Source organism: Setaria italica, chromosome VIII, assembly GCF_000263155.2.
Source record: "Setaria italica strain Yugu1 chromosome VIII, Setaria_italica_v2.0, whole genome shotgun sequence".
Lineage (NCBI taxonomy): Eukaryota > Viridiplantae > Streptophyta > Magnoliopsida > Poales > Poaceae > Setaria > Setaria italica.
The window spans coordinates 29,402,522-29,415,152 of record NC_028457.1 but is presented as its reverse complement, the minus strand read 5'-3'; positions in this window follow the sequence as shown (position 1 = coordinate 29,415,152).

Here is a 12,631-nt window from a genome sequence, read left to right as displayed (position 1 = left end):
GTTTTTCTCTCATTCCTTTTGCTGTAATTGTTCCCGTTTTCTTATATTAAGTTTGCGCCTCTCCATGGCTGCCCCAACAAATCTTACCCCCACACACCGCATCAGGCTAAACTTTCCAAGAGTTGGCCCTTTCTATCCTGCTAATATGCTAATTTTTTTAGCATTACTTGTTTTTTCTGCATGTCGGTGTCCTTCCGTGGATTGATTAAAATGTTCTCTCTCCATCCTAATTACTATTGTTTTGACTTTTTAGGTACATAACTTTTAATATGCAGCTAGATATATACTATGTCTAGATACATAGTAAAATAAATAGTATTTTAGGATGGAGGCTGGAGGGAGTATTATATATTTTTAGATTGTGCTTCTTGCTTTGAAATGGCCTACCAGTGACCAGGAAGGCCTAAGCTTTTGTCGCTGCATTCTGCCTGGCAAAAAAAATTCTTGATTATTTATCGGAATTTCGTCACATTGGGTGGCCTCACCGCTTCGAACTTGTGTAGCTAGTCTTCCGTGTGCAGGACATGCATTGCACGATGTAATGATTGAATTTATTTATTTATTAATTAATCTAAAGATGCACAATTCTTTTATAAAAAAAAAATCTAAGTTGACATGTGATCTGACTTCGGACAAATCATCCTCGAGAAACATGCAAGCTAAGCTTGCGGTCTTAATTAATTAGAGCGTTGTATCCTCGCCGAGTGAGGAAACCAGGTGAGGGAGCGAGGCTTGATGTCCCTGTCCACCTGGATATTCTTGACGATGCTCTTCGTGAGGTGGCGACATGCAAGCCGTCCAGCCAAGAAGTTCAGAGTAGCTTCCACCCAATGTTTTTTTTTTGGCTCCGTGACAATAATGCGCATGAACTCAATCGATCACCACGGGCCGCTTGCATGTCTTTGGCTAAATGTTCATATCTGCAGATGCTTTTCTACGGAGCTCTTGCCGCACTCTATGCGGATGGCTGTTTTCATTGCCCACAAACCGCACAGATATTCATCATCCTATTCCTCTCCCATCTCTTCCTTCATTTTTCTGGTTCAATTTCCATCTTTGCACCATTTAATAGAGGCTCATCCAGCTCGTCCGCATCCTGTGCTCCTTGAAGTACAATCCCGTATACCATGTGCTCTCTGAACTCTTCGTTAGTACGTGTTAGCACTTTGTAATCGAGATTCATGGTCGATGAAACAGTCTGTTTATAGGACTCACTCACTAATTTGTTAGGCCCGTATTTTTAGGGCTGAGCGCGTGGCCTTACCCTTAGCGTGCAGGTTGACGTCAATGCAGTCCGGATACCCAGAAGAAGGTGCTGATTCAGCCGATCGAGGAGCTCCTGATGAAAATCGCTTAACCGAACAGTCCACCCAATCACGTCTTGCGCATACTCACAATGCTGAATTCCCCATCATGAACCTGGCCCTATGGATGATGGTGGGGCGGCTGTCATGATACATGACTGAAGGAGGTCTTTGCCGTGGAGCACCTTGAAGATATAGCCGATGGTAGGCTTGTCGTCTAAATAAGGCAACAACTGGCCATGTCTGTTGCTTGTAATACTACTTAAGAGGGTGTTTGGATCCTAGAGCTAAAGTTTAGTCCGTGTCACGTTAGATATTCGGATGCTAATTAGAAGGACTAAACATGAACTAATTACAAAACTAATTTCAGAACCCCTAGGCTAAATCGCGAGACGAATTTATTAAGCCTAATTAACCCATCATTAGTGAATGTTTACTGTAGCACCATATTGTCAAATCATAGACTAATTAGGCTTAATAGATTTGTCTCGCGATTTAGCCTAGGGGTTGTGAAATTGGTTTTGTAATTAGCATATGTTTAATACTCCTAATTAGTGTCCAAATATTCGATGTGACAGGGGCTAAAGTTTAGCTCGGGGATCCAAACACCCCCTTAAACTCTTGCTCTTTCAAAGCTGTTAGAGTTGTAGTCATGAATCTTGCAAGCACTGCTAGAGAACAGAGCAGAGGTGCAGAGGGTGATGAGTAGTGGGTGAATGGTTAACCCACCCCCTCTCCGTAGTAGCCGTCCATGGCGCAGCTGGTGATGGCGATGTTCTCGTCAGGGTAGATGGCCTGGTCCCACTCGGCCCCGTTGGTGAAGGAGAAGATCAGGCTCCTGGCTGCAGCAAACATATACAAACAACAACAGCAACATGTCTGCTCGTGCTTCCTAGGATAAGATGAAGGTGAGTTGAAACTTGAAAGAAAGAGAGGCCAACGGGCGCCGGCGACGCACCGTGCTGCGGGACGTGTATCCTGATGGAGTAGATGGGCGGGTCGACGCTGCCCCTGACCTGCAGCGTCATCTGCTTAGGCTCTTTGGGCTGGTTGAAACCGCCGTTGAACGCCACGCCGAACACGTCGTTCGGGGACAGCTTCGTCGCCGCCGGGTTGTAGAACAGGGTCGTCATTCGTCAAAGACTATTTTTTTAATTTAAATTTATCTATTTTTTAATCGTATTATTCAGGGACTCTATGGGCTAGTTTAGACCATTAGATCATCATAAAATCCAACTATTTAAATTCTTCTCTTTTTTCAGTTAACGTGGGAATTTCTAAATCCTCTTGACGAACCTGGTGGATTCTTTTAATACTATTATATTAAGATAATAGATAGCAGAGATGAAATCATAATTTATCTAAATGAAACCATGTGTATGCGGTTTCTAACTCTTTGATGAATCTTAGAATTAAATGCCATGTAAGTCTATGATTCATCCATGATTTTGTTTCTATTTTATTGATTGGTCCAACTCTTGAAAACAACAAAACGAAATTTTTTATTAGGGTTGGCCTAAGAAAACATATCCCGCGCCCCCCGCGTATCACTACCATTTTCTTAAAGCTAGTTATGGTAAGGCATTACTAATTGTTGGTTTATAATTAACATAAGCTGGTGGCAATCTCTACTCCTAAAAAAAGTAAAAGTAAGACTTTTATTCGTACGTCTTTTCCTCCGCCTCCCTCGTCGTCCCGCGGTAAATTGATTCTCCACCGTCCGCATCAGAAGCGCCAATCTAGGCCCTTCATCCTTGCTGGTCCTCTCCGCGTCCCCGGAGGCCTCCTGCCGCCTCCCATCCGCCGCCACCCCCGAGGCCCGAGTGCCATTCGGCCCCGCGTCGCCCTAGGTCTCCTGCCGCACTGCCGCCGCCGCACGCGCCTCCTTCGCCGCCCCTTCCGCGTCGCCCGAGGCCTCCTGCCGCACTGCCACCGCCGCCCGCGCCTCCTATGCCGCCCCTCTGGTCCACGCCTCCTCGCCCTGCGCCGCCTCCATCTGCCACGCGGCGCCGCGTCCTGCGCACCGCCGCCTCACCACCGCTTGCTCCGCCGGCCGCGCCACCGCCTGCCCGCGGTGGAGGACCACCTCCGGATCCACTGGGCGCCGTCAGCGGGGAAGGACCACCTCGAGATCCACCGGGCGCCGTCCGCAGGTGAGACACTGCCACCCGCCTACCAGGCACACCGCGCTGCCGCCGCGTCTTGCTGAGTCTCCTCTTCTCACCGCCGCCGCCGCCGACTGCCAGGTAATCCCTCCACGCAGCCGGCAACAAGAACCTCCGTGCGTGAGCCGCCGGGGATGGGATCCTCCGCGCAGGAGGACCCAGGGAAGGGGACATACTCGCGCACGGCGTCCCGGCGGAGTTGGGGTTGTGCACCCGGAGTTGCTGGAGCGAGGGGGCCTCCTATTGATGCTGCTCCTCGCGACCTCCTCCAGCGATGGTCAGGAATCTCTCTCCCTCCCTCTCTTCCTCTCTCCCTCTCTGATTTCCCAAAATGATTTCAGTTCTGATCAAGGGTTTGGGCCATGGAGGCTGCTGCTGGTCCGTGGGGGAGGACTCCCTCGATCTGCTCCCGTCGCCACCTACGCATCGGCTAAAGTTTTAACCAAACTTGTGAAAGAATTTGCTCGTGATATTTCTGGTAATGGTGGTGTGCTTGTAGCTCCTACTACTCACAAATCAGAGGAGACAGAAGGTGCTATCTGAACAATACTGAATATTTCTCTTTCCTTGATGCTAATCATTGCTGCAGTAGATTAGTAGTATTTGATTTGCGGATGAAGACATCACTAGACCTGGTTATTTTAGCTGTTAGATTTTTTTTTTTGTGCAGGAGTCCTCACCCACATGCTTTTTTTTTTGAAATTCAGACAGGATAGTTACCATGGATGAGGAGCATGCAGGGGAGCCTTTGCAGTCATCAGAGCACTGAATGTTAGTGGAGAGGCATGTGAGAATGTTTTCATGTTTCGGTGTCTTGCATACTGCAGTGCCCTATGTTTTTGAAATGGACGAAAGTACAAGTTAAGAAATATTGGTTGTCTTGGCAAACCTGAGCATTGGCGAATGCCAAGTCATACCCTTTTTGTGCGTGTGTGATCTCTTTGCACATTTTTAGCTGATCATGATAGATTGAGTGAGCATGTGGCTTCCCTCCAATTTTATGTTCATGGTCATAGGAGTTGCGGGATTTTATATTTACATATGTCTCTGGCTACCAAATGTTTGGTGGTGTTTTGCTATTGATGATTGGGGTAGTTCTCTCTTCATGATCCTTTGATCTATCTTTATGCCTCAGGAGATTTTATTTTTTATTTTTTGCAGTAATCATCACATGAACGAAGTCTGAAAGAAGGATGGTTACTTTGGTTTCTTGTGGCCTGCAGAATTTAGTTCTTGTTATGTGCGTTATTGTCATAATGATCTAAACCATATGCTTTCTTTGTCAAGGTAATGCTCTAGATTCTGCTGGTGGTGGCACTGGGTCCATGATAAGGTAGATGAAACTTTTCATTACTACATTGGTGTCAAAAGTCTGAAATACACCACCAGGTCCTCATACTGACTATTTATGTGAACAAACTGTCTAAGATCTTGGAGTGAGTCAATGATTACACTGCATTGATCATTGAACAATTCTTAAAATACATCTACAATAGAGGCAATACTTTCAACAGGTTGGAGAGCATACCAGTGTATGTTGGTGCCGAGAATGGAATCAAATTTGCTGGTGATTTAGGAAGATGTTGTCGTCTGTTGTCAGAGGAAGCACGTTGTAGCGGAGCTGATCCTATTAGCACAACGAAACTATGGTGGAATTATGGGGAGCAAACTTTAGTTTTACTCAATCAGAACTATGGAGATTGGAGAATAGGATAAGTGTGATACATTTGTCTCATGTGCAAGCTAACTTTCCTAATGATGCAACCGAAAGTGATGCTGGAGCTTAAGCCATTTGCTCCAGCCAGAGATGTTTTTTTATTACTTATTTACCTTTCTATTTTACAATTATTGGTGTAGGGAATCAAAAGGTTTCAAATATATATGCTTGACCTTTCTATTTTGGCGCACATTTTTTTCCTGTAGCTAGGCACAATGACATCATTTGATCTCTTATAGATCAGCACGATGTTCATCACTGAACAGCAAGGGTAAAAAATTATATGTTTTCTTGTGCATAGGGATGAATATGAGATGTCATATATGCTTCATCTATAAAATAAGATGTGTTGGTGTGTGATGTATGTTTTGGACCGCCATACGTCAGTAACATAATGAAGTGTAATTAAAATTATATACTGAATTTGTTTCTTCCAGTAAGATAGAATATAAATTGCCCATAGCAACGCACGGGCACGATCCTAGTAGATTAACTAATTAAATGGGAGGGCAATATGTTATCCCTACTACCAGTTAGTAGTATGAACCGGTGAGAGGATACGTTAATTCACGCCGGATGACAATAAAGAACAAACGCCGAAATGTTAAATCAGTTTATTCTAAATGTTGACTTAGGTCTCACAAATTGTTAAACCAAGTTTATAAGAATGTTGAAGCATGTATAAATGTAAAAAGTTAGAATCTAATAAACATGATTACTTAAACATATTAGAATAAAGAAACACATAAAAACAAACATAAAAATAATTAGTTGCACTTATTTTTTCAAGAACGGGTTGGATTAAGATAAAGTGCTTTTACATCCAACCCCTACAAGGCCACCCCTAAAGAATAAATGTATAGATCCTTTGAGGTGCTTCTTGTGGCCTCTGCTGTCATCCCATTCCCACCGCAGCCTCGAAGTTCACCTCCCATAGTAAAAAACATACCAAGGATGTACATCGCCTGCCTCCTCGAGAAGGATCCTGAGAAACGCATCGGCGCGCATGGCGTCAAGGCGCACCCGTTCTTCCGAGGCGTCGACTGGGATCGCATCCTCCAAATCACGCGCCCGCCGTTCATCCCGACCCTGCCGCAGGACGACGACGGTGACGAGGCGCTCGACGTCGAGAAGGTTGTGCGCGAGCCTGATTGGTTGGTGACCAAAATTTGCCATACTAAATTTGGGCAGGTCAAAATATGGGCATACCATACCAAAACTTGGATTTGGTTAAGAATTCTAGAATAGGATTTGGTTGGGTGCCAATCAAATAAGTGCAAAAGTTTAACTAATTAGTTTTGACAGGGCAGAACTAATCATGCTCGAAGTTCGTGGCCCAGATCGACAAAGACCCTTCAATTTTTAGAAAATCCAAAGACCCTTCAATTTTTAAAAAATCCATATGTGGCACGTCGAATGTTTGCTATTGATCCATTGAACGCATTGGCAAACAGCAAACTACACTATCCATTGAATGCCTCCTCCTCGTCATCATCGGGATCTATCACCGGTCACCTCACCGGCAAACCTCAATCGATGAACATCAGACCCACAAAGGGGATCGTTGAACACCAAGCCGCACACATGAGAAGGTGGAAAACAAACCTCGCAAGGAGATCGCTGACACCCACAACTCTGTGGAGGGACCAAATTAAACACCGATCAAAATCTTGTTAGTTTGATCTCCACCAGTTGGCCCAACGACCAATTGGAACCTTGGTCCGCGCCCCGATCGGACGCGCTCAGCCGATTCTTCTGGTTGACGGGCCCCTATCATGCAGCACCATAAAAGGATGGTGGGGGCTGGGGCACAAGACACGAGGTTGATCTGAGCCGCCAACCCACCACCGAAGTTCCTAACCCTAGACCGATCGAGAGGGGCACTGTGAGCGACGGGAAGCGCCATCACCTTCACCGCCGCACCGGACATTGCCGCCCCGCACTGCGTACTCGCTGCCATGGTAGCTTCTTCCTCGTCTACCTCCTCTGCCTACTTAGAAGGTATGGACCTCTCCCTCTATCTCTACTCTCTCTCTCTCTCTGCCTACTTCTCCTAAGTCCGCTGTTACTTGATTTGAACAAAACTGAGTAAGCAATTCACCCACTGATCTACCCTAGATGATCCTAAACTTCTAACAATGGTATCAGAGCTAGTACTATGGTGTAGATCTACTCAGGGAAGATTAGTAACCGAAAGAATTTAGAAGGATAGGAGTTTTGATTTCGAGTTAATAAATTTTCAGAAACATTTTTAGATGAGCGGCGGCCGCTGATTTCATCGACGACCACCGGCGGCACCACGCCGCAAGAACGAGACGTTGGCCGCTGGATCTTGAACCGACGACCGCCGGTAGACCAAGAGGAAACAAGAAGGGTTAAGGAGGCGGCTTTCCTCGCCGGCCTCTACTCACCGGAGTACTCCGGGAAGGGCCTCCGCACTGGACAGAGACGACCGCCTAAGGCGCCGCCGCTAAGCCACTCGACGGCGGTGTGCTCACCTGAAGGCGAGCGCGCGCGCCGACGAAGGGGTCGACGATGGCGGCAACGACGACGCTCCGGGGCCGCGCTCTGCTGTGCCACCGGACTTTCCTCTCACTTGCCGGCGCTCGACCTCCCGCTCGGGTCCGCCACGGGCCAGCATCGGTCGGCTCTCATGCGGCGGCGCTGGAGAAAGGAGGAAGGAAAGAAGAAATGGTGCTAGGGTTTACCAGGAGGCGTCTGCCGGGGGGTTTTGATCCTCCGAGAATAGCGTACAGCCGACTGATCAAATCCAATGGCTCAGAGATAATGGACCGGATGCAGCCCAGGCGGGTGAGAGCTTTCCCGGACCAGGCCCAGGTTGTGGCCTGCTAAGCCGTGGAGGCGAGATTGACTGCCAGGCTGAGCCGTATTCTTACGCGGGCTGCCGGCATAGTAGGTTTTAGCCGGAGCGCGTCCAAGTGAAAGAAAAGGGCTAGCTAGGCAGCTTTTGCTGGGCCATTTTCGTGGCTGAGACGAGCGCTCCTACGCGAGCTGGGCTGGGCCGTTTCTGCGGTTAGGTTGAAAGAAAGGAAAAGTTTGAGCCTTTTTTTTTTCTTTTTCTTTTTCCAGCAATTTTTATTATTTTTGTAAATTGATTAGTGGCTCAAATATAATAAGTTTTGAGGAGAATTTTCTTTTGGGTAAAATTCACAAATTATGTTTAAGTTTCCACTGCAAAGATTATGTTTATCCTTTGATTAATTTTGGTGAATTTTAATTGGAGGAGTAGCCATATTTTTTTAAGTGAAATTATCCTATTATTATTTTCTGACCAACGTTGATGATAACAATATTATAACTTTGTTCATAAGATTATTCATAAGTTTTAATGAGTTTTATGCATTAATTCTATTTCTACCCAACGCTGTATAGAATTAATGTGGAAGAATGTCAGTGATATAGAATTAATGAAGAAGAATTAATAAGTTTTATGCATTAATTTTATTTCTGCCCAACGGTGATGTAGAATTAATGTAAAAGAATCAATGAATTTTATGCATTGGTTCCATTTCTGCCCAACGGTGATATGGAATTAATGTGGAAGAATGTTTGTATGTTTCAGTTTTGACCAAAGAGGAAAAAACTAACAACCGTTGATTTTAATCAACGCTTGAGGTTACTCGGCTGCATGCCAATGGAATGCAATGCTAGGCTATGTGAACGAAAAGGCATGAGTTAAGCCTGTTTTGGGCTAAATTGAATTAAATTTTTCTCTCACCAAGAGCTTCTGTTATTGTTAGTTCATCAATTTTCTGATTAAATTGGAACCAACAGGAAGATTTATTTGGAAAATAAAGTATAAGTGAATGTTCTTGGTCACCATGTCTAAGTTTTCGTTATTGAAAATAGAATATGGATTTTCTATCATTATGATGAGAGTTGCAATAAGTAAGATGCATGTCTAATTTGACCAACGTCGAATTAAACATGTGTGTTACAGAGTATTCGGATTTATTTCTGAATTTGATGTATTGAATGTTCAAAGCACTTCCCATGTTCTGAGAGCTAACTCTGGTTCTTATGTCCCTTATAGGGAATTATCCCGCATGGCGGGAGAAGTTTTGGCATAGTTCTTATGCTATTCAAATCCTGCATAGCGGAAGAAGTTTGTGATGACTCATGTGGTTTTAGTGTATCCCACACAGCGTGAGAGGTTTGGGGTAGCTCTTATGCTATCCTAGTATTGACCGTGCATTTCTACTATGTCATGGTCATTAAACACTCGATGAGTCAAAGGCCATAAGGGGTGCAATCCCAAAATCACACCAATGCTAAAAGAAGGTGGAGAGTCAGGTAACTGACTCTCTACAAACCTATGTGGGCACTCTAATTGAGTAACTCATTGCGGAGTAATCTAGTAATGGTGGAATGTACATTTTGAATGTATAATATGGCCATTAAGATGGAGTCATTAGACGTAGATCGAAAGGAAAGGGAGAAGTTTAAGCCTTTCTTGTAGTATCATTTTGTCATGAAATGAGTTTAAGGATAAAAGGAAGTTGAAAACGAACCAAAGATAAGAAAGATATACAAGCATGACTTGCAGAAGTACTGCTAATAAAGGACTTTGTTGAGTTCTTGAAGTGGAATGAGAAAAGTGTACTCCTCATACGAATTAAGAAATAACTTTGTCTGCATGACATAATCATGTGAATGAAGTACCTCATTAATGCCTTCTCATTCACAATAGTTCTAAATAGTTTTTGAAATTATGGCAGTAAAGTTCATGCCATATTTTGAGGGGGAGAATGAATTGTAAGATCAACTAAGAAAGATACTCTCCCCATAATGCGATGCATAGTATGCATTGAGAGCAAAAGTTATCTATAAAAGATGAATGTGACCGTCAGCAGAGTACAACGATCATAATACTGATACCCCGTAGCTAAATTCCTGGACTTTTCATAATTCTGATAGAAGATAGCGTAGTCAGCCAGTATTCATACTGGACGAGCCTCAAAGATATTAAGGCGTTTCTTAAAGCGCCATATGAGGCTCTAATAGATTAAACCTAAATAAGGAATTTGAAGATACACCATCTTTTCAGAAGATGGGATGATCTGGGGGAGCATGGTATGTAGAGACCTAAGACTTGAAGAGAAATGGGACTGCTGTCCACTTTGATGATTCAAGAGCAACAAGTTTTCTCAATACCTGTTGATGCTGTATAACTTATACAACACCTGTTGTTAGCCATTCAAGGAAGATAAATAATATAAACAAGGATCTTGTTATATAGGAGACTGTAGAGTCAATTGTCTCCTGACAATGAAGAACAACACCAGTCCCATATGAAAGACATGCGAGTAGCTAAGACTCCAGACTATGAAGTCTATGTTAGTGAAGAAATTTAAATGGAGGGTAATCCCACCTCATTTGAAGAAGTCATGAGAAGCACTCACTCATCTGAATGGCAAGAGGCTACAAAATATGAGATGAAATCGATGAGTACCAATGAGGTTTGGGACTTAAAAGAAATTCCTAATGGAGTCAAAATAGTAGGCTGTAAAAGGGTCTACAATACAATATGTGACTCCAAAGGGAATAGAGAAAGATATAAGGTGCCACTTGTGGCGAAAGGCTTTACGCAAAGAGAAGGAATAAGTTATAATGAGAGTTCTTCTCCAGTCTCATGCAAGGATTCCTTTAGAATCATAATGGCGTTCATGGCACATTACGATTTAGAGTTACATCAGATGAATGTAAAGATAGCATTCCCCGATAGGGATTTGTATGAAAAATGTTAACATGACACAACCCGAAGGTTTTGTTGTGGAAGGAAAAGAACGTATGGGATGCCGCCTGAAGAAATCCATTTATGGATTAAAGAAAGCCTCTAGGCTATAGCAATTAAAGTTAATAAAGCAATAAGAATGTTTGGGTTTAAAAGAGAATGTAGAGGACAATTGCATTTATGCAAAGTTGAAGAATGGAAAATTCATTTTCCGCATCCTATGTATAGATGACATCCTAGTCATTGGTAGTGATGTTAATCTGCTATGGAAGAAGAAGAAGTTGTTGTCCTCAAGTTACAATATGAATGATCTCGGTGAAGCGTCGTTCGTTCTAGGAATTGAAATTCACCGAGATAGAAGAAAAGGGGTATTAGTTCTATCGCAAAGGCATACTTGGAAAAGATCCTAAAGAAATAAAGTATGCATGCGAGTAAGCCTATGCCTGCTCCTATAGTCAAGGGTAATATGTATGGCAACTTTCAGTGTTTCATGAACCAATATGAGATCGATCAAATGTACATGGTTCCATATGTTTCAGCTGTTGGAAGCTTAATAAGTGCATAAGGAAGAACTTACCCTGACATAGCTCACGTATCCGGGATATTTTGGCAGAAGCCCAGTCCAGATATATATCACTGGAATGGAGTTAAGAATGTCTTGCAATTTTGCAAAGTATCATAGGCCTCATGATGAGTAAGAAAGAACAAGTACTCTCAAATAGTTGTGGGTACAAATGTTAAGTTTTGGCGAGATGTGTAGTGAAATCCACAGTAGTTGCTAACACTCGCAGTTGGAGTTTTATTGTGGAAAAGCTCCAAAGAAACAGGTGTGGTACCATCAATGATGCATACCTATAGTATAACTTGTTATGAGGCTTAAGGGACAGGCAAAAGTGGTTAAGAAAACTTGTACCTGGAATGAACAATGGTTGTCAGCAACAATAACCATTTAAAGTAATTCACTCCTATGACAACAGATCAAGTGTGCTGCCAAACACATTGAAATTAAGTTATATGTTGTAAAGGAGAAAATCCAGAATCATTCAGAAAGCATTAAGCGTATAACTACCAAGCAAGTACTTGCGAATCCGCTTACCAAAGGCTTACCACCCAGTGTGTTCAGAGAACACACAGTCGACATGGGTTTACAGGAAAGCCTATGATTTCTAGATACTAAGGGCCTAGTTGAGTATCTGTTTTGAAACAGAGAGGTGCATTGTAGCTGTTAAATCTAATGGCAACTGACCATGATGATGAGGCATGCTCTATGCACTGATCTGTGATGGAATGGGAACAAGATAAAGTAAGTTAAGTTTAAGTCATAAGGTGAGATCAAGGGGGAGAAGTTTAATTTGATCTCCACCAGTTGGCCCAACGGCCAATTGGGCCCTTGGTCCACGCCCTGATCAGAGGCGCTCAGCTAGTTCTTCTAGCTGATGGGCCCCCATCGTGCAGCGCCATAAAAGGATGGTGGGGGCTGGGGCACAAGACACGAGGTTGATCTGAGCTGCCAGCCCACCATCAAAGTTCCTAACCCTAGACCGATCGAGAGGGGCGCTGTGAGCAACGGGAAGCACCATCGCCTTCACCGCCGCACCGGACTTCGCCGCCCCACACCGCGTACCCGTTGCCATGGCAGCTTCTTCGTCCTGTACCTCCTCTGCCTACCCAGAAGGTATGGACCTCTCCC